The following is a 22,126-nucleotide window of genomic DNA, read 5'->3' as shown; positions in this document are numbered from 1 at the left end:
TTTAAAAAGAGCGAAAATGACTTTTCAAACACAAAGATAACAATGCACAATAGAAAAAAGGACCTGCCTTATCGGGCCTCTCTCGGCAAGTTTTAATAAGCGCAAGTAAGTGGAATTGTGCGAATTATGCGTTCATTTTGATTTTTCTGATTTTTCTTTTCTCTCTCTCAAGTCACTTTGCACCCCACTCGAATTCAAAATATTCAGTCTTGTCATTGATGAGCAGTGAAGGACTTAGCCTAGCACAAGTGGACTTGTAATTTTGGTACAAAAAAAGACGATCACATCTGGTATGGCCGTAGCATATTGACATGGACCCACTGGCTTGACCACTTGTACTTGCAGCACAGATTGTCATTTGTCATTTGTTTTACCCCAGTGTGTGCATATGAAGCCTATATGTGAGTACAAGTGCTAGAATGTGGGGTTAGACAAATGACAGGGTTATAAGGATTACATAGCTGCCTATCCTTAGCCTCTTTTGTTGCTCATGGCATTACGAATCCGCTCAACCGCAACACTAACAGTCTGTAAGAAAGCAGTCTTAGATCCGTTGAACTCTAGCATATCAGGACTTCTCTGCAGGGCCGCTGACAGCTTTTGCTGGTCCCGGGACAAAACCACCTGAAAAGGCCCCCCACCTCAATACCTGCAATGTAATGGGGTCCCAATTCTGGTCCCCTCCATTTTCTGGGCCCGGGACAACTGAACCCTTTGCCCCCCTCTGTCGGCGGGCCTGTTTCTATGTAAGGATATATCATTGTGATTCCAATAATGCGCGATGCTAATATATGAAATGAATATCCATCATTCCACCACCCTGCGCTTTAATCATCACATACACTCACCGGCCACTTTAATAGGAACACCTTTGCAATTGTTAATTGGGGCAAATTTCTGATCAGCCAATCACATGGTGGCAACTCAATGCATTTATGCATGTAGACATGGTGGAGATGATCTGATGCAGTTCACACTGAGCATCATAATGGGGAAGAAAGGTTATTTAAATGACTTCGAGCATGGCATGGCTGTTGGTGCCAAAAGGGCTTGATTTGAGTATTTCAGAAAAATACTGATCTACTGGGATATTAACACACAACCTATAGGTTTTACAAAGAATGGTCCGAAAAAGAAAAAATATACAATGAGCGGCGGTTCAGAGGGCAAAAATGCCTTGTTGATGGCAGAGGTCAGAGGAGTAGGCCTATGGCCAGACTAGTTTGAGCTGATATAAACGCAACATCAAAATTACAATCGAGGTATGCATAAGAGAATATCTGATTACACAACACATCAAATCTTGAGGCAAATGGGCCACAGCAGCAGAAAAACACATTTGGTGACACTCCTGTCAGCTAAGAACGGGAAAATGACGCAACAATTTGCACAAGCTCACCATAGACGGCACAATGGAAAAATGTTGCCTGGTCTGATGAGTCTTTATATCTACAGCGACACTCAGGTGGAATGGTCAGAATTTGTCGCCAACAACATGAAAACATGGATCGACCCTGCCTTACATCAGCGTTTCAGGCTGGAGATATAATGGCATAAGGATATTTGAGCACCAATTTATCTTTGTTGGAATGCCACAGCCTACCTGAGTATTGTTGCAGGCAGTTAAGGCAGTTCTGAAGGCAAAAGGGGGTCCAAAACGGCATTAGAGACGTGTTCCTAATAAAGTGGCCGGTGAGTGTATGTTGCACTCCATAACATTGTGAGGGTTAGCAACACCAAGTACCTGATACAAACATCAAAAGCTTACCTCAATTACTACTCCTCTACCTCTGCTATGTAATCAATTTATGAAATGCTCCAAGTCATGTTTAACAACCCAAGAAACCCAAAGAGGATGAAAAACATGTCCTTAATATGCTGACCCACCTCAACATTAGGCCCATGCATATACCTTGTTCCCCACTTGATGCTGAAGGAAAGACAGCTCTGGCTGTGGCATATAAAAGACAGTGCTGATGATCAGGGGATCACGAGGGGATGAGAAGTGACTCATGTACTCGCCACCTCTCCTGTGGCAATTCTGCCACGGTGCTGGCAGATGATTCCTCAAGGTGAAATTTGGAGTCGAGTCGAAACTATAGTGGAGTCGAGCCGCATCGATTTGGGTGGCCCCTGTCCACCGCGGCCTGGGCTAACGCGGCAACGATAGGCGGCCGACGGAGGTGTCAACATGCGCCGAACACTTCTCAATGACTTTGGCTCTCCCCCATTCCCATTTAAATTGCCTCTACCGCTCCTGCTCCTGACACCTGTTTAAATCAATGTCTTCCGCGGCAGGTCAGGGGGGCTGGATGCGCCCGGGCGCTCGCTCGGCGTCCCTCAAATCCACTAAAATCAACACAATAATTGAAATATTTTCAAGCTGATTACACCGTGGCCCGAGGCACGGCTGGTTGCTATGAGTGCGCTCCCCGGTTGCTAGGGGGAGTAAATCATCCTGCATTATTTGATTTTTGTTACTGATATGAAACCGCTAGTCCCTCGATTAAATGTCTCACAGTCAAACACCTAGGGGACAAAAAGAGAGACGGGGAGAGTGAGCGAGAGCGTGAGCGAGACAGACAGAGGGAGAGAAGGAAACATGTATTGAAAGAGAGAGGGAGAAAAAAGGGGGGAAGGGGGTAGACAAAATAAAACATTTTCCGTGAACCTGTCAAATAGCATCTCCAAACTTTGCCTTGGTCCTCAGGGCTTGCTGTTTGTTTGTTTTTTTCCTTCTTCTTCCTCTTCTTTTTTTTCGGGACAAATCTCCCTGCTTATTTACGTTTGTTCCGGCTGAGATGACAAAGCCACGAGAGGTGGCTGATTGAGAGAGAGAGAGCAGAGGAGACGAGTCAAGACCTAGAGGAGAGGAGATGGAGATGGAGACAGGATGGTGACGGCCGGGATGTCAGGAAATCAGCCATCAATCTGAGCCAGGGCCACATCATCAGCCCCACTAAGTGCTGTGGCTCACCCGCCAAACCCTTGTCTGATTGGCTAATTCAAGGATGTAATGGCGCGGGGAAAGAGGGGGCTTTAGAAACGATTTCGGGCGGGTATTTGTTTTGGGAGACTTTTATTTAACGTTGAAGTGAGATGGAATGAAGGAGAGAGAGTGGAAGATTGGAGACTGAGGGAAGGAGTGTGGGAGCGAGAAAGCAAAGGAGAGAGAGAGTGAGAGAGAGAGAGAGAGAGAGAGATACAGAAAGAGATGGAAAAGAAATAAGCAGCCTAGTCTCCGAAAAGATACACCAGCAGTTCATGGTTCATGCTCTCAACAAGCTCCAGTTGAAGATGTTTGAATCTGTTTTATACCTGTTAAAGCGGAATGAACATGACCCTAACCAGCGATGAGGATCACTGCCAAAGATAATGCTTCTTAAAACACCCAGACAAAAAAGGCAAACAGGCCCCAGCGGAAAAAAGGCAATATCTCAACCCGTCCACGGTTCAGGTAACGCAACATTAGAAAGCTGCCAATGCATAACAGGGCTCGTGCTAGCTGGTCCACAGGAACAAAATAATTGTAGACGGCAATTTCCTAAGGACTGCATGGGCATCATCATCCGATGCTATCGCACACACATTTCCAAATGACTGTGAAAAGAAATCTTATCTTTCTTGGTAGTCAGAGGTCCGTGAAACTTGGCAATGAAATGAAATGAAATAGTCACCGTGCAAGCCACCGCAGTGGCCTACCTACCTAAACCAACCTGATCATTCATGAAAAAAATCTGTTGATTGTTTTGTATTTTTTTGTATCTTTTGAAATATTTGCCATGATGCAGATAGGAAACATGTGACTAGAGAATTTCATCCTTCAAATCACATGGTTTCCTTTTCCTTACGACTGCCCCAGAGGCCTTTTCAGATTAAGCCCATCTTCAGTACAAAATATGTCTTGGATACAGTACGCTATGCCTCACAACAAACATGCAAAAACATAACTTTGCCATTCATAACATGTTGCCTCAGAAGTCAACCGCATACACACAGAGCAAGAGGGACTTAATCGACACCGCCAACCCCCCCATGGCCATAAGATGTGCAGCGTACCGCCATTCTTGGTAAAAAAAAAAACCCCGCCACTTTTGTCCATGGCTCCATGTTCAATTATCGTGCCTTACTCCAGCAGAGCCTGAGATGCTCTTTATCATCAATCAGCATGAAAAGAGCCAGAGAGCCGTCACTACTCCAGACTCCTCTGATGCCATCAGATTACCAATTTCAGTTTGAAAAAAAATCTCCACTTCATTTTATTTTTTAAATTTCTTTATTTATTATTTTTTGATATATTTCATTGCTTCCTCCCATTAGAGCCGTGCATTGAAGGTTTTTTTCTCTCTCTCTTTTTTTTTTTTACTACAAAGAGGTGTCATCAGGCACAGCAAAAGGGGCCTGGCGGGCTGGTGGCGGCAGCCTTGGCCAAATGAGATCAGTGCAGCCAATAATGGGAAGGTCAAGTGGAGAGGAGCGCCTTTCAATCCACTGGCAGCGCAGCGCTAGCTGACGAGCAAATGAGCGAGCGGCAGAACGGGGAGGGATGGCGCCGCGGTGGAGCGGACGGCCTGTAAAAACAGGCTCCGTGCACTCAGCTCCTGCGTTTTACAGTGGCCACAATCTATACAGGAAAATGCACCACCATGCGGAGGGCATATGGCTAATTGGTGTGGCGGTGGTGGTGGTGGTGGTGGTGGTGGTAGGGGCAGGAGGTGTCAAGAGAAGGGGGATGATGAGCAGAGGCGATTCTACGGTCAGGTGGGGCCCCAAGCGAAAATGCAAAAGAATGAACATTTGAACCAACATCGCCACTACTGTGGTAAAATGTGGGCTGTCATTCACTATCTAGGGGCTTGGGGGCCCCAAGCGGTTGCCTGTCTTGCCTGGTGGCAAGACGTGCATCTGATGATGAGGAGGAGGAAGAGTAGGAGTTGGCAGTTGTGGTGGTGGCGGTGGTGGTAGCACTAGCAGCAGCAGCAGCAGCAGCATAGCACACTTTCACTTTCACCCCCTGGTCCTTGATACATGGTTAAGGCATTTAGCGTCAGTCCCCTTCTGCAGCGCAAGCCATTGTGTGAGTGGACAAAAGGGCGGTTAAAAAGGAAAGGAGGTGGGGAGGTCGGGCTTGGGGTGTAGGGGGAGGAGGAAGGGGAAGTGTGTGTGTGTGTGTGTGTGTGTGTGTGTGTGTGTGTGTGTGTGTGTTGGGGGGGGGGGGGGAGCGGGTAGTGCAGGAGACCTGAAGACACATCAGCATATTCTTTTGTTGCGAGCGCTGCTCCCCGTGGTATTGTTTATGCTCGGACACAGATAATCCTCCCCACAGCAAATCAACTGGAACACGGCCTACCATCCTCCCTCACCACCCCTCCTCAGTCAGTCACACACACACAGTCACTCACACACACACTATCCCAAGTTCACCAGTTCGACTCAAAAGCAATTATGTCAGATGTTGCACACGGCATTGAACTGAGAAGCACATTGCCGTTTGTTATTTTCAGGAAAGTTGATCAGTTTCTTAGGGGATCCCAGAAAGGGTCAACGCATGCATTGATACTGTGGAGAGAATTGTTGGGCTCTCTCTCTCTCTCTTTCTCTCTCGCTCGCTCTCTCTCTCGTTCGTTGTGTCCTGCTTTCTCCTCATAAGGTGATAAAATGCAAAAAAGTCATCACACGTAGATTAACACATGCTCTTTTTATGACACATTATGTAAAAACCGTAATCAACTCCATTAAAATAAGAAAAAAAGCAAAGGTGTAAATTGTGAGAATATTCTGAATATTTTATTCGGGAGGCTATATTTGGAATATTTGGATTTTTCACACTTCCAAGCACATTATAAACCTTGTTACATTTCCCTTTAAAAAGGTAGAGATAATGAACAACAACATTTATGTAAACACACACACACACACACACACACACACACACACACACACACACACACACACACACACACACACACACACACACACACACACACACACACACACACACACACACACACACACACACACACACAGCAACACAGGATATCCAAGCACCCCAATCTTCCATCTTTTAATTTACACCAGTTAAGTCAGGGGCTTTCCCTATGTTCTCTCTCTCACACACACACACACACACACACACACACACACACACACACACACACACACACACACACACACACACACACACACACACACACACACACACACACACACACACACACACACCGTGTTGTAGGCAGCGGAGCAGCAGTAGCAGTAGCAGCAGCAGCTCGGTCTCCTCAGAGCCAGTCAAGGGTGATCAGAGGGCCCCTCCTAAATAAACATGACGCCTGCCGACCAGGGGCCTTTCATTAGCCAGCGGCCGTGGCCTGGCGTGTGGCAGCCGGATCGATAAGGCAGGCAGTCCCCCACGCCTACACCCCCACACCCCCACACCACCTCCTCCTCCTCCTCCTCCTACTTAACACTCCCCTGTCCTCTTGTCTTGCGTTCACACTCTTTCTCTCTCTCTCTCTCTCTCTCTCTCTCTCTCTCTCTCTCTCTCTCTCTCTCTCTCTCTCTCTCCCTCTGTCTCTCCCGCTTTTTTATTTACCAAGCAGCATGGCTTTTCCCCGTGCGTGGCTGAGTTGTCTTTTTTTAATAACCACGGCCCTGCCTCTCCTCTCCTCTCCTCTCCGTACGCTGCCTTGCCTGCCTGTTTAACTGCTTTATTCGGGCCCAGTGTGAGACCATCTGCTCCCCCTGTCCTGTAAGTCGCTCCTAAAGCGCAGGCCTGACAAGCAAGAGATATGTCAATGCAGTCGGCAGCACAAAGCAACATCTGCCGCGCCTGACACCCACCATTGTATGGCCATTTAATCTGCCACAACCCGCCCCCCTACTCTCCTCCATCTCCACCTCCCACCCCCCCCTTAACGGCGCACAACAGTCCCTGGTATTATGTTTTGCCACTCAATTAGCATTATCATCCCGCTGAAATAGAGGCCAATTTACCTTTAATGACATCATTGTTAGATGAGTGACAGCGGTCGTGCGTGCCGGCTATCGCTAGATAAACGGAAGCATCAGACCCCCAGATCCCCCTCTCCGCCCCCCTTTCCCTTGCCTTCCTCCACTCCCCTCCTCCTCTCCTGTATCTCTCCTCACTGGCCGTCACGGAGGCAAGCTCTCTGCTCCAGCCTTGCCCTCCGCTCTCTCTCTCTCTCCCTCTCTCTCTCGTCTCTCTCCCCCCGGCCAACCAATCGGGGGGCCTCTGCCGTGCCTCGCTGCCTCCTCGGCCCCCTCTGCCACCAACATTGTTTCCTCCAGTTCACCGAGGCAGTGTGGTGGAAAATTGAGTCCAGATTCATTAGGTTTCCAGTGTGCCGCTCGAGTCAGTTAAATTGATACATTTCCTAACAAAATTGAAGTGCTTTTGTGCTGCCTGCGGATGGCTGGTGACCTCCCCCGGCCGGCTGAGCAGCCCAAGCAAGCTGATGGATCCATTAGGACGCTTAGACTGCTTATTCCTCTCCCCCCACATCTCTGACTGACACTGTAAATCTGAACCAATTTCAGACTCTAATCACCATTACAAACCCCCTTTCCACTGTCCATTTGTTACTCTGCAATTCGAAATACACTGCCCCAGATTGGTTCGGAAACCACTACCACCCCCCTTACACACACACACACACACCCACACACACACACACACACACTGTCACAGTCTTTGGAGGCGACCAGGCTAGGTTGGCTTCCTGGCTGCCGGGTTCCTGCGGCTAAATGGCTCATGACTGGTGAGGGGGGACCCTTTGCTCCTCTCCGAGGGGGTTGAGGGGGGGTGGACTGGCGAAACGGAGGGGGGTGGGCTGGTGAAGGAGAGAGATGAGTAGAGGAAGGGGATGTGTGGTGAGGCTGGATGGGTTGGTGGTCTTCTGGGGTGACATCAGGGGATGAGGGAGAGGAGGAAGAGAAGGAGGGTGAGGAGCTACGAAACAAGTCAAGAAGATGTTCCTTGCTCGCTGCCTTACAATAAGAATGCAACTGCAACGCGGCCTTGGACAAATCCCCTCAGATGGAAATTAAAACGAGAAAACAAACTAGAGAGAGAGAGACACAGAGAGAGAGAGACACAGAGAGACTGACAGACAGAGAGAAAACAGGGGAAAGAAGGGGTGTTGGGTGGGATGTGTTGAGAGAGGGAGAAGGAGAAGGAGAGAGGGGTGAAATTCAGGTGGAAGATGGGTAAAAAGGATGAAGGCTACGCTGGCGGCAAGTAAGGCTAGGCTGTCCTTTGAATAACAATCACTTTTTTTCTCTCCAACACCTCCCAAACATTTCTCCTCATCCGGCAGCCGCAGCAGCAGCAGCAGCAGCAGGCCATTTTGACTTGTGCACTTTATCTGCTCGCTCAAGCGCGCCACTCAGCCAAGGCTGCAGGATATTATTTCCCTGTCGGCCTCAGTCATATAGCTCCCTCCCGCTCGCTTAATATGCACTCTATAATTTAAGACACTCCAATAATAACCAGACTTTACTTACTTACTTTCACTTAGGCCGACTTGTGCCGTTTTATCAACCTTCCAACTTTGTTGAACTTCTTTGGTGTGGTGTGGTGTGGTGTGGGGTGGGGTGGGGTGGAGTATGGTAATCTCTTAGCTGGACTGTTAGCATGTTTACTGCCACCACACAGGAAGTGGGTGGAATAATAAAAGTGAGACAGGCAAAAATGAAAACAAAACTGGGAGAGAGGACTGTGTGTTTCAAAGTCAAGGAAAAAAATAGTCAGGGAGCATTTTGGTAATACGCCTTGCATGGAAAAGTAACCTGACTCTTCTCAGATGAATGTAGTGCCTCCTTGCTCCACATGCTGTATAAGATCTGTGAAGGCTGCATCCGAGAAATCTTTCAGAGGATGGGGCCATATCCAGTTGGGAGTAAAAACATCCTTGCCCCCAATTAATACTTTCAAAATCGTTCCGTGTTCATTGACTGCCGCAATATTGGCTAGAAGGCCAGAAATGCAGACCAGGTTGTTTGGAAAGCCACAGCATATTTTCTGTTTGAGCTATGGACACATGCTGTAGCTTGGTGAAACTAAAAGACTACTAAAATATTACAATTCAGGCTTGAGGATTTCAGTCCTGATTCATTTTTTTTGTTTCAACACTGTTTCAACACCGACACAACGTATGGATATGCTAGGTATGAAATTGTCCATTAAGTCATATACATAAAAAAGAAAAGGCATTAGTGACACAGTAGCCTCAGAATGAGGCATATAATTCCTTATTATTAATCTAAAGAAATCTACCATTTGGAAACACATTGTTCTATCCATGCATTTATTTAGAAATTAATCAAAATAGATGTGGTGGCAACAGAACACATTTTCAATAAATAACACAGTTGTAATTGTAAATTACTTTCACCAATATTGAAGGCTGGCCCATCAAAATATGACTGGCTCACCCTGAGACTGAGTTCACTTCCTCACCTCCACTGGCTGTGTTTCCTATTCACAGAAACAAATACAGAGCAAGGACCGAATCAGAAAAAGCTTGTCGCTTTGACGTCACATGGAAAAGGCATCGCACACCTGGGTTTATGCCCACCCATAGATTTACAGTATGGCTGTATTTCTGAATTTCCGTTTTCAAGACTAGCTGCGGCTGGTGGCACAAAATCTGGATTAGCCTAGCTATCAGCTGGTTGCTACTGTCAGATACATACAGAGCGAGAGGAGACGCCTCATTTTCGCGTCACGGATATGCATGAGAAGGACCGGAAAATCCTGTCGTTTGACCATGAGCCACTTTACTGGCCTACAAAGACAGCTTGAAGTAACCAGAACATTCTTAAAAATAAAATAAAAAACCCCCGAACATAATGCATTCAATAATAGTGGTGAACACAATAAGTAATATTAATAAGGACTTCGGACCGGTTCAAGGAACGAAAACGAAGACCGAAACGAATAGAATTTAACAAGGAATGGAAATGGAAACGAAAATGAAATGGTCTTCAACTGTTCTGGAACAGAAATGTTATGTTCTACATGCCTTGTTCCAAAAGACATAGTAAGCTAAACGATGACTAGTTTTTAGCAAAATCACAGAAACAAAGATATAAGCTTGGCAGAATTTTGACTTTTCATTTGTTTTCATGAGTTTTTGATTGTCATTGTGATTGTGATTGTTCTTTAATCAAAGAGTTATCTACATTACACATGAGGTAAGATGTGCCTAGTTTTGTAATATAGAAAAAAACATGAAAAGGTTGGCCTATTAATAGGTTTTGCCATCCAACGCAAGGGACTTGAAATGTTTTCGCGGTTCAGCATTAAATAAGTTAAATAATGAATGAGGTAGGTTCGACAACACAGTTGCAATTGATGCGAGCTGATTGTTGTCTGAAAGAAACAGTTGCTTCTCCGCTAAGTCACATCAATGAAAATCTGTTCATTTTCTTGAGGTGCATCGCTACCTGGGCAAACAACTAACATCTAAAAAAAAATCTTATGAATGGCTCCTTAAAGGGACACTGTGCAAGATTTTTAGTCTTTTATTTCCAGAATTCATGCTACCCATTCACTAATGTTACCTTTTTCATGAATACTTACCACCATCAAATTCTAAGTATTCATTATGCCAGAAAAAAATGCATTTTTCATACATGAAAAAGGGGATCTTCTCTATGGTCCGCCATTTTGAATTTCCAGAAATAGCCATTTTTAGCTGCAAAAATTACTGTACTTGGACCATACTAGAAAATGTTTTTTACTTGGTAAACTTTCATGTAAAGATCAAATTTGCCAATTGGCAGCCTAGTTTCAATGAGCAGCATAGTTGCAGTACCTATTTTGACCATTTCCTGCACAGTGTACTTCCTTCAGGTCCTTCAGTCACTCAGATTGAAGCTAACCCTTGCTATTCAAAGTCTTGCTACTTGTGTATTTCTCTATTACCTTTTCTACACCACTCTTACATAATCTCTCTTTCTTATCTTGTTTACGTTTTTCCCATCTGCTTTATTTCTTACTAAGGCCTTCAAGCCCTTCAGTTACTTGTTTGGAAGCTAACACTGATTTTGCTGATGTTCCTCCACAATATCTTATGTATATTTCTATGTACCTTTATCCAGCTAAATGATATCAGCTTTCACAGTCCTGTTTCATTAATCCAAACTAGTGGGATATGGGACTTCTCCTGCCTCCTACTACGAAAAATGCACTGGAACGGCAGTCGAAGTGGGACCTCTTACTGGCGAACTGGGGGGACCGCTCAACTCCCACCTCAACAAAATGATGTCGGAGGATAACGACGGCGCCTATGGAGCCGTTATTCAAAACGCCAATAAAATAAGCAAAACTTTATTTCTCTCGTGTGCAGTTGTTTTAGATACATCAGACATGAATGTCACAAACAGTACATATAATTGTTATTTTGGCTCTCTTGGCTCAAAGCACTTCGCCAAAGTAACTTAAACCATGGCAGTTGCTATGGTTGTAGAACTCCCACTTTAACTGCCTGGAACGCTTTGAGGTGGGAGCTGGTATATTTGAGGTAGGAGAAGTCCCATGTCCCACTTCATATCACTGGTCTGGAATGCAACATTTTTTCCCCCATTAAGGCTACGAATGCCTCCTTCAAGACAAGCCCTTCACTCTAATTGTATGCTCCAGGCTTAACGGCCCTTCAGTCACTTATATTGAAGCTAACGTTAATGCTAACACCCGTTCTACATTGTATCGTTCGCCAACACTGGCTGTGGTGCTGAGAGGCATCCAGCCCATGCAGCAGCAGCAGCAGCAGCCATCAGCTTCGTGTGTCTAATTACCCCTGCTCCCCCATATCCTCCCCGTCCACTGGAAACACATTTTAATTGATATTGAGATGTTTATGCCCTCAGAAAGTAATTAAGATTTTCAATTAATCCTGTCTAATTTCTGGACATCTTGCCCGTGTAGTGCTTGTGTGTGTGAGTGTGTGTGCGCGCGTGTACGTGTGTGTGTGTGTGTGTGTGTGCCTGTCTCTGTGTGTATGCGTGTGTCCTTGAGCGTCCAGCGATTAATTCCCCAAACCTTTTGCGAAAATGAAAGAACTTCAATTAGTCCCTTGTTGAATCGCAGCCCTGTAAATGACCTCATCCAGGGCTACATCAACATTTAAATTAAAGCAGATAGCAACTCAATTAAATAAAAATCAAGGTGGCATGATCACCCTGCACCACCCACTGGGTCACTGGAGATGCCAGTTGCCGCCATGTGTTTCCTATGCCTCTTTCATTATTATGTGGTTGTATTTGTGTGTGAAAGAATGTGAAAGACTTGTGCGTGCGTGCGTGCGTGCGTGCGTGCGTGCGTTTGCATGTGTGTTTGTCTGTGAGTGAGACATGGGGGCTTATGGGAAGGGAAAAGATGGAGTATGTAGGTGTTTAAGTGTGTTTTTGACAGAAGGTGAGCATGTGCTTTGAGAGAGAGAGAGAGAGAGAGAGAGAGAGAGAGAGAGAGAGGCAGAATGAAGAAAAGAGGCAGCATGAAGAATACAATTAGAGATGGGAGACTCTCTCAGGCAAGGGCAGCCTTATGAAGGTGTGTGCACAGCATCTGGCTGTTGTGTGTTCCTCTCCTCTCTTCTCTTCTCTTCTCTTCTCTTCTCTTCTCTTCTCTTCTCTTCTCTTCTCTTCTCCTCTCCTCTCCTCTCTTCTCTTCTCTTCTCTTCTCCTCTCTTCTCTTCTCTTCTCCTCTCCTCTCCTCTCCCTCTCTTCCTCTCCCTCTTCCTCTCCTCTCTCCTCTCCTCGGCCATACTGTTTGGACCAGGGGCTCCCTAGTAATCAATACCATGGTTCCATAAGAATCAATTAAACAGGCCACTCGCTGAAAGTTCACCCTCCACAGGGAGAGCAGAAGTAATGAGAGTACTGACCTCCCTCTCTCCCTTCCTCCCCCTCTCTCCATCCCTCCCTCCATCCCTCCCTCTCCCACAATGGCCACATTTATCCACTTGTTTTATTTGTTCGGGCGGCGAGAGCCTGCAGTACTGTACTCTCTCTCACACAGGCAGCAGTAGCAGGCAGGTGGAGGAGAACACCACACACCGTACGTACGCGCCTGCTCACAGAACAACCTCAACAACGACGAAAGGAAACAAAAAAAAACACCTCCAAATAAAACGGATCCATAGTGACCACTATATACTGTAGGTTAAAAGATACCCCCACTCCTCCACACATACACCCACCCAACCCTCTCCATATTCTCATACGTGTTGATTAGCCTAAGGGCATCCCAGTGCGCTTGCAGGAAACGACAAATGCAGAGGGAAAAAATAATAATAAAAAAGGTTGCGGTCGGTCTGGATATTTCTTCAGGGAGATGTGAACCGACTCCCTCATGTCTATTATATGCCTCGTGCCCCCTCTCTCACTACCCTCGGACACACACGCACACACACACACAAATATATAATGAAAATCAATGTGACAACACTTTGGACTGTCAAAACCCTCTCTGTTGCCATGCAAAGAGATGGGGAAAAAAAGAGTGAGAGAGAGTGAAAGAAAGAAAGAGAGGGGAGAGGGAGAATAAAAAGGACACACAATTCTTGCTCGGTGGTGGCCTCTCGTGCGATGTTTTCCTTGCACCTGGAATCACCTGGCCATCTAGGCCACAGCAGAAATGACTGCTTGGGGATTATGGTGCCATAATCATGGCGCTGGCCTGAGAGAGGGGGGGAGCGTGCGACTGTGGCGGGGGCCTGAATAGGCTTGAACCCTCTTTGCCACCCGGAGATAACATTTGTCACCAGGGCCCTTCCTCGCCTCCGCATTCATAGATTAGCGGACTGACGCCTTTCAGCAGGAGAAATAGCTTTGGCACCCGCGCGCACCCTGTTTATTTTTCACCAGCTCACCCCCACTTACATCACATCACCTCACCTCACCTCACCTCACCTCCTCACACCCCCAATCAGGTACGCCGACAGGAGGGGACAAAGGGGCCTGTTGCCCTGGGCCTAGGGAGAGTGGGGCCTAAATTCGAGTCCCTATTTGCAATGCATGTATGGAAGGGGGTCCATTTCAGAATATGTTGTCCTGGGCACAGCCAAAGCTAACAGCGGCACACACACACATGCATGCACATGTGCGCGCACACACACACACACACACACACACACACACACACACACACACACACACACACACACACACACACACACACACACACACACACACACACACACACACACACACACACACACACACACTAATAATAATGCATCCCCTGGATGAAGAGGCGCATCTTGTTCCCTTTTCTTGAGAGTGTCTTCCTCTCCTCTATTTCCTCCCTGGCCTCGGTCCGAGCACCAAGAGCATGTAGTTCAGCAGCTTCCTATTGTCTGGCGCTGGGCTTTAGGAGGTAAGAAGGAGGTGGCGCCGGGGTGATACGCTGCCCAAAAATGTCTACTAGCCTCAGCCAAATTCACAGCTCAAGTAAAAAATATAATAATAAATAAATAAAATACTACAAAGCAGGGGGGAAAAAACGCTCCAAGCTCTCGTTTAATACCTTGACATCATGTTCCCCTGTTAAGCGATGAGAAATGCCCACAAAGGGGGGATAGTTCATTTGGAATAACACGCTCCTGGGCACATTAGGCACTTCCTCCAACCCCTCCAACCTCCCCTACACACACACCCAATCACTCTATCACTGCAAGAAATGAATGGGCTCTTCTCTGACAAAATGGAGAGTCAACTCACTTAATCTTTTCTGTTATACTCTTCGATAAAAAGAAAAATGGTGGCACACACATCCACATCCACACACATACACACGTGCGCACACACTCACACACAGACAGGTTCCCATCCAAAGCCATCGTAGCATGGCACAAAAGGGGTGGGGGGGTTCCTGACAAGCTGATACAGAGCAACTAAAAGCAGCATTTATTTTCAATTGTCCCGCACTTAGGCACTGGCCGCTCTCTTTTACGGCGGGCATCATCTGGACGGCTTTTCAGTGAGCAACTTTAATCAGAGCCAACGGGGCCCCGTCAAGGCTGCTGTCCGGGCTGAAAGAGATTCTTTGCATCTCAAAAGGGCACGGGTGTAAATAGGATGTGACATTTTATTTGTGCTGCGCTTGCTCGCCCGCTTGCTTGCTTGCTTGCATTGCATGCGACGGCTGCTGCTACCCCCCTCCCCACCGTAAATAAATAAATATCAGCTCGGTGACAGACAGAAGAGTGGCCTCACTACATTACAGCGTGCTGGTTAACTGTCACACTATTAAATCCTTCCGAACACCCCCCATCACACACACACACACACACACACACACACACACACACACACACACACACACACACACACACACACACACACACACACACACACACACACACACACACACACACACACACACACACACACACTCACTGCTCTCTCTGTCTTTCCTCTCGGTGACATGTCACCTCCTCTGTCTGATTGCTTAGCAGATGTAAAGTGAGGGGCCAGTGGCCAAACACTTTGCGAAGGCATGAAATTGACATTGTGAATCACATGTGACACAGTGACTTTCTCAGACGTCATCGGGGTAATTCATCGGCATTTAGGGGGCTACAAGAGGGGATGAAGTCGGCCAGTGCCTGAGAAAGAAAGTGGGGGTCCCCACTCCCCAGGCTTTTGGGGGGTGAGGAGGGAGTGGTGGAATTGGATGCTGCTATATACTGCTATATCAGGGATGGGCAACTTTCATGTTAAGAAGGGCCACATTATTTCATCACCACTATTGGAGGGCCACATGACCTGGGATCGGACACCTTCCGCCGGCTGTAACTGCAAAAAAACATGATTTTTAAATTGTTTCAAGTGGATAGATGACAGCCGAGGCTTTCATGAATTCCCTGTAACAATAAATAAATAAAAAGAGTCATGTTTTTTTTACAGTTACAGTCAGCAGAAGGCATCCGTTACACTGAATGACAATGCCATTTTGCACATCTTTGACCCACATTCACTTCCGTGTGTCCGATGTGACAGACAGTGCACTGCTACATACAGGACCACTGACAGCTCTGACCACACCTTTGGACAAGGTCATCTGAACCCCCCCCCCCCCCCAATACATACAATGTAATGAGGGTCCAACTCTGCCCACCTGCCCTCCTTGTGCCCAGGACAACTGACCCCTTTGTCCCCATGCCAGTTATGTAAATACAGTACATCCTCCCTCACACATGGAGCGCCCTTCATAGTGTGCATTCGTTTCTCCTTCTGTCCTGCTTCCTGATTTTTTCTCTCCATCTCTTTCTCTCTGGCTTTTATTTTTCTACACCCCCTCCCTCCCTCTCTTCCTCTTGCCCGCCTGCCTGCCCAGCGCCGCTGATTTCATCTTCAATTTCCACCTGAGGAGTATGAAATGGCGTGGGCCCAGGCGATAGCGCGCTCTGCAAGTGAGACCCTAGTTAGCGCGCTTTCATGTGGTGGATCTCTCCATTCATCCTAATTAAATTGAGCTTTTTAATCTGGCTCCTTTAATCCCGAGTCTCGCGCATGGGGACCGGGGTGATGTGATTTTGAAAGGGAGCGCTCTTGATTCACAAAAAAACATTCTTATCTCTCTCCCTCTTCTCCCTCTCTCCCTCTCTCTCTCTCTCTCTCACTCTCTCTGGTTCGCTCTTTTTCTCTTTAACTCTGGCTCTCGCTTTCTTTTTGCCTTTCAAATACAACTGGAGAGTGCGGTTTGTGCACTTAAGAGGACAACAATGAGATCTCTCAGCTTGGCGCTTTTGAGTGTGAAGGAGCAGAGGAGGAGGGAGGGAGAAAAAAAATGAATTCATTCAAATGACTGTGAGGAAATGCATAGAATCTGGAACTGTGTGTGTGTGTGTGGTGGTGGTGGTGGCGGCGGTGGGGGTATTTAATAAATGCTAACTTTTGAAATCTTGTGGGCCGATTGAAATAAACACATCTCAAGTGAGGGCTATTACCCCAAATCATGTCAGTCAAACGGTTTCTTTTGCGTGCGGGCAATGCTACGGATTGACTTGAACTTTACAGATGCCAAATGAGGCGAGCTTGATCTAGCAAAAAAAAAGCTTTACAAGATGTAATACTGTTGGGACAAACTTCACGGTGCAGACTGGGGGATTTGCCAAGGACATATTTGAACTCTCCCCCACTTTATCTTCTGAGCACATTTGGCTAGTTCTATTTGACATGAAGTGAAATGGCAAAACGAATAAAAAACACTATTGTCCTCACTGGATTGGTGGCATTCACACATGGTCCATGTTAAAATGCTGTATAATATTTTTTAAAAGCGTGTCTGTGTGAGTGAGTGGCGCATATGAGATGAATTATAATTTGGGTAACTACCTAGGGGATACTACCTTTTGCACTTTAATGTGAATTTCATTGTGTCAGTACACGCCCAACCTTTGCCATTTTTGTCTCTTTCAGCTGAAAACACGTTTTGATTTGGCGGGGTAGAGTGCTCCCAAGTACTCCCTGTAATTCAAACTAAGGTAGTGGTGGCCAGAAACGGAAGTGAAATTGACATGAACTGACAAGTCCAGAAAAGTGAGAAATAATAAGGCTGTTACTATTGACACATTATTCACATGATGTTAGATTTGGTGTGTGTGTGTGTGCATGCGTCTGCGTGTGTGTGTGCGTGCGTGCACACATGTCTGTACGTGTTTGTGTGTGTGTTCGTGCATGTGTTTGTGTGTGTTTGTGCGTGTGTTTGTGCATGTTTGTGTGTGTGTTTGTGCGTGTTTGTGTGTGTGTGTGTTTGTGCGTGTGTTTGTGCGTGTGTTTGTGTGTGTGTTTGTGCGTGTGTTTGTGCGTGTGTTTGTGTGTGTGTTTGTGCGTGTGTTTGTGTGTGTGTTTGTGCGTGTTTGTGTTTGTGCGTGTGTTTGTGTGTGTGTTTGTGTGTGTGTTTGTGCGTGTTTGTGTTTGTGCGTGTGTTTGTGTGTGTGTTTTTGCGTGTTTGTGTTTGTGCGTGTGTTTGTGTGTGTGTGTGCTGGTATGGTGGTGCTGCTGGCCCGTCATCTTGACACATCAAAGGCAGTAAGTATCCTCTTCCTCTCCAGTGTCTTAAACCACTGCACGGGGAATTCATGCAGGTCGACTGGGGTGTTTAAGATGGCGATCGGGGCGGAGGTCGATAAGGCTTGTTCTAGCTGGGGATGGGGAGATAGGGGTCTTACCTGCGAGTCATTTTCAGCATGATCAGTCTTATCTGTGCTCAGCCCTGCTCCCCTGGTCACTCTCTCTACCTCGGCTCAACAATCACCCCTCGCCTCACCACATCTCTGCAACCATGCAGCACGCACACACACACACACACACACACACACACACACACACACACACACACACACACACACACACACACACACACACACACACACACACACACAAGCATAAACAGTGTTGCCCTGTCCAAGGATGCATGTTTGCAAGGGATTAGGCTGGTTTTACACTTTTTTTTCCTTCCTCCCATCTCTCGTTTTTTCCCCCTCTCCCACTCTTGTCTGTTTCAGTTGTGCCATCCAGGTTTTGGCGACATCATTGGCGTTGGCACAACACGTTGCAGGATGCCATGGCTGTAATCCACACAGGACCGCTTGCCAAGTCACATTAGCCCACATAAACCTGCACTAACCAGGTTGTGTAAACATGAAGCAGAGTCCGCTGAACAGGACAGGAGCCACAGCAGTAGTAGTAGGAGAGAGGGGAGGGGGGGGAGAAAGAGAGAGAGGGTAATGAGGGAGGGGGGGAGATAAAGGGGAGGATGGATGAAAAATGTGGTTAAGGTCAAATTAAAATACCTTATGCAAAAAAGCAGGCGGGAACTGTGAAGGAGGAGAGACTGGGGGAAGAGAAGAGGGTTTGGGGGGAATTAAAGTAGCCAAGAGATCATAGTCATGAGATTTGGCCAGCCAGCACGGATGGCACTGGAAATGAATGGAACAATGAATCTTTTAGGCAATTACCTCGTTAGATTGAGAGCAGAGTTCCATAATTTATCAGGCTGTCGAGATTAAAGTAATCCACAACACAGAAACCAAAGCGCTGATCTCATAATGGATATTTTAATCATCTCCCACGGAAAAAAAAGAAGAGCCTATTAACTCCCCATTTCAATTTATAAAGAAGTGTATATATATATATATACACTGGCGCCGACTATGGGGGGGCACGGACCTTTTTGCCCCCCCAATAATAAAGTTGGGGGGCAAAAACACCCCAATAATGACACGTTAAAAATAGCTGATTTCACTGATGATTTAAACCTGAGAATGTGAAGTCTGTAGCCTATCCCCTTTCTCACTGTCTCGTTTTTTTTTTAACTCACAAACGGTGAATTCATGAACAAATTTGTGTTTGAACCGTCGGTACGAGCGAGCACGCACAGGGAATAGGGCCTACATCTGCAGCATCGGTCATGGCCAATCGGCGGGAGCGCGCATAGCCTACTTGAGTGGCAGAACGCCCTCCTCTTTGGGCACAGAGAAAGCAGTGGGAATGTTGACCAACATGTTTATTATTTGTGAAGACTATAGCGTACATGGACAATGTTGTATTATGTGTTTGCTTGATAATTGTATTCGCACTGGCGATTTTTGTTTGCGATGGTCCAGGAAGTTCAAGGAACGGCAGGCTGCGCAGCATAGGTAAAGTGATGAATTGAATAAGTGAAAAATTATAGCCTACTGTCCCTCAGAAATGTGTGTATTTAAGCCAGTCCTTAATGAGAGCAAAGGTGATTAGTAGGCATATGGCTTCGCGTTAAACTGCGGTGCAAGCATTGTTCTGGGCTTTGCTGCTGATAACAGAGCGAGATTCATTCGAGGTTGGATTCCCATTGCCAGTTGAGAGTTGTCAACTTTGTTTGGTTTGTCGGCCACATGAACATTTATTTTCTGGTGTCTATAGGCTAAAAAGGCCTCACTATTTTGTATTTAACTCCATCTCAATAACGGCTGTATTTCACTCCACCCATGACGTGGAGGTAATCGTGTTCTCACAACTAAACAAATAATATCCTAGCTTTGAATGACACGTAGCCTAATCTAAAATATTATGATCAGACATGACCCGCCCCTGTTCAGTTTTCATTGCAATGGGGCTATTCCAATGGTTGACAATAAGTTATTGACAAGTTGAACCCCAGATTGCACGCTATGTCTGATTTGCTGCGTAATAATTCCACCTGTTTGGTCGAATACAGATGTCCAGTAATAATAGGCTAATAGTCCCGCGCACATCCACATCTGCGATTCTGATTGTGTGATTGCGCACCGTTTAATTTCTGGCGAAAATGATTGAGACTGTCCGGTTGCAAGAATGAGACAGGTTTGAAACGCAGTTCGCACTAAACAATCTAATTCCCAAAAATAATCCTTCCTAATGTTATCTGAAGTGGTCCATGCGCTTTCGCGTTTGTTAATCAAGTAGGCTATATGCCAACATTCTGCCAACGTGGAAAAGGTGCCGCGCTCTTCGCAATCCGGTGCGTCACGGGAAGGCTGAGTTCAAGGTAGCCTAGGTAAGACCACTGGAGCATCTGGAAGATTATTCTCTGCTTTTATTTAGAGCAGTGTTAAACTAACGTTTCGAATTTACCATTTCTTCATCGGAGCCGAAGATGTGGCATCCTCGGCACTGCTCAAAATAAAAGCAGAGAATAATCTTCCTCAGATGCTCCGGAGAACTTTCCTAGGCCTACTTTGAAATCTGCCAACGTGCTTGCACTGTAGGCTATATCTAGTCCTAAACGTCTTTATAGTAACCAAGTAGCCTATTAACGGTCTTAATGTCTGTATAGGCTATTCAGTAAATAACGGATCTGGCTAAATGCCGTGCAAATGCGCCACTGAAACACAGAGGTAACGTTGACTTCACGCAATACCCCCCCCCCAAAAAAAAAACTGCCCCCCCAATGTTGACATGAAGACGGCGCCTATGTATATATATATATATATATATATATATATATATGTAATTCCTGTATAAATATAGATAACATATACGTATATAATATATATTATATAAATATATGTGTGTAAAGCACAAATACACTTTTGGCATCTGTCTGTAATAACCAAAGCATTCTACAATATTTTTAGTGGATAATGGTGATCCGTAAAAATTAATTAAACCAGAAACAGTCTAAGCTAAGGCTATTACATTTTCTGTCATTTGCACCACAACTTTTCAGACAGAGAGAACTAATACACTTTGAAGAATGAGTGAGATTCTGTGTGCCGCATATAACATGCATTTCGAGCACTGCTGTAAAAAACACGGCTAGCCTTGCAACAAAAAAAAATCCCCAAAAGAGTTTCACGAGTGACAAGTGTATTGACGTGGAAAAAAAACATAAGTGGAGCAACACATCAACATTTATTTAAGTGTTGGACACAGCGAGCGGATAAATAGCCTGTTGAGGATCGTTTCTATGACAGCGCGGCAGGTTTTTACCAGGTATATTTACACCTGTGTCTCCGAGGACCAGGCTTTTTTATTTCTGGACCCCTAAGAGACAACGGTGTGGACATAACAACAGAGTATGACTCCAGCAGTCCCTCCACTCATTTACACGGCCACCCATGAACACAGTTCAGAGCCCCCGTGTTGTGTCTCGGGGGAAATGTGCAATACATGGGGCTTTTAACATCACGCCGCGTTTTAAACATCTGATGCTTCTTCATCGACGTCTTAAAATACCCCCCTTTTAAAAATACCTGCTCGCAAAGCTGTCGGGCGTCTCGCGTCGAGTCAAAGTGGGGCCTGTTAAACTGACAGATTCGTTTGCGGCACAAAAAAAAACCAAACAAAAAAAACAGGAAAGGTTTGGCTGTTTGGGCGAGATCCACCACCGGCAAGGGGTTTGATTTGGGTATCGGGGAGAGGACTAAATGATGCGTCCCTAATCCATCCTTCCGAATCAAGACACATTACGTAGCCAAATAGAGCAAATGAGTGGGTAAACGCTCGCTCAGGCTCATCTAGCATGAAGTAAACAAACAACAGCAGGGTGGGAATTGTGTGTAGCCGCCGCGGGTCCCCTCAGAGACGCGCTCCAGGGACCCGGCCACAGGGACTTCTCCATAGTTACTGACCGAGAACC

The 22,126-nt window shown here is 46.2% G+C and overlaps 1 long non-coding RNA gene across 2 annotated transcripts in view; it reads left to right on the top strand.

Annotated features, from left to right (window-relative positions):
* Nucleotides 1–11,334, top strand: part of LOC134436416 (uncharacterized) — a 74,480-nt gene extending 63,146 nt beyond the window's left edge. For both annotated transcript variants that reach the window (XR_010032201.1, XR_010032202.1), the window contains exon 4: nucleotides 11,169–11,334. This is a non-coding gene — a long non-coding RNA (uncharacterized LOC134436416). The remainder of the gene's footprint in view (nucleotides 1–11,168) is intronic.
* The last annotated feature ends 10,792 nt before the right edge of the window (nucleotides 11,335–22,126 follow it).

The sequence above is a fragment of the Engraulis encrasicolus genome, chromosome 2 (assembly GCF_034702125.1).
Source record: "Engraulis encrasicolus isolate BLACKSEA-1 chromosome 2, IST_EnEncr_1.0, whole genome shotgun sequence".
NCBI classification, from domain to species: domain Eukaryota; kingdom Metazoa; phylum Chordata; class Actinopteri; order Clupeiformes; family Engraulidae; genus Engraulis; species Engraulis encrasicolus.
This window is presented reverse-complemented; position numbering and strand designations above follow the sequence as displayed.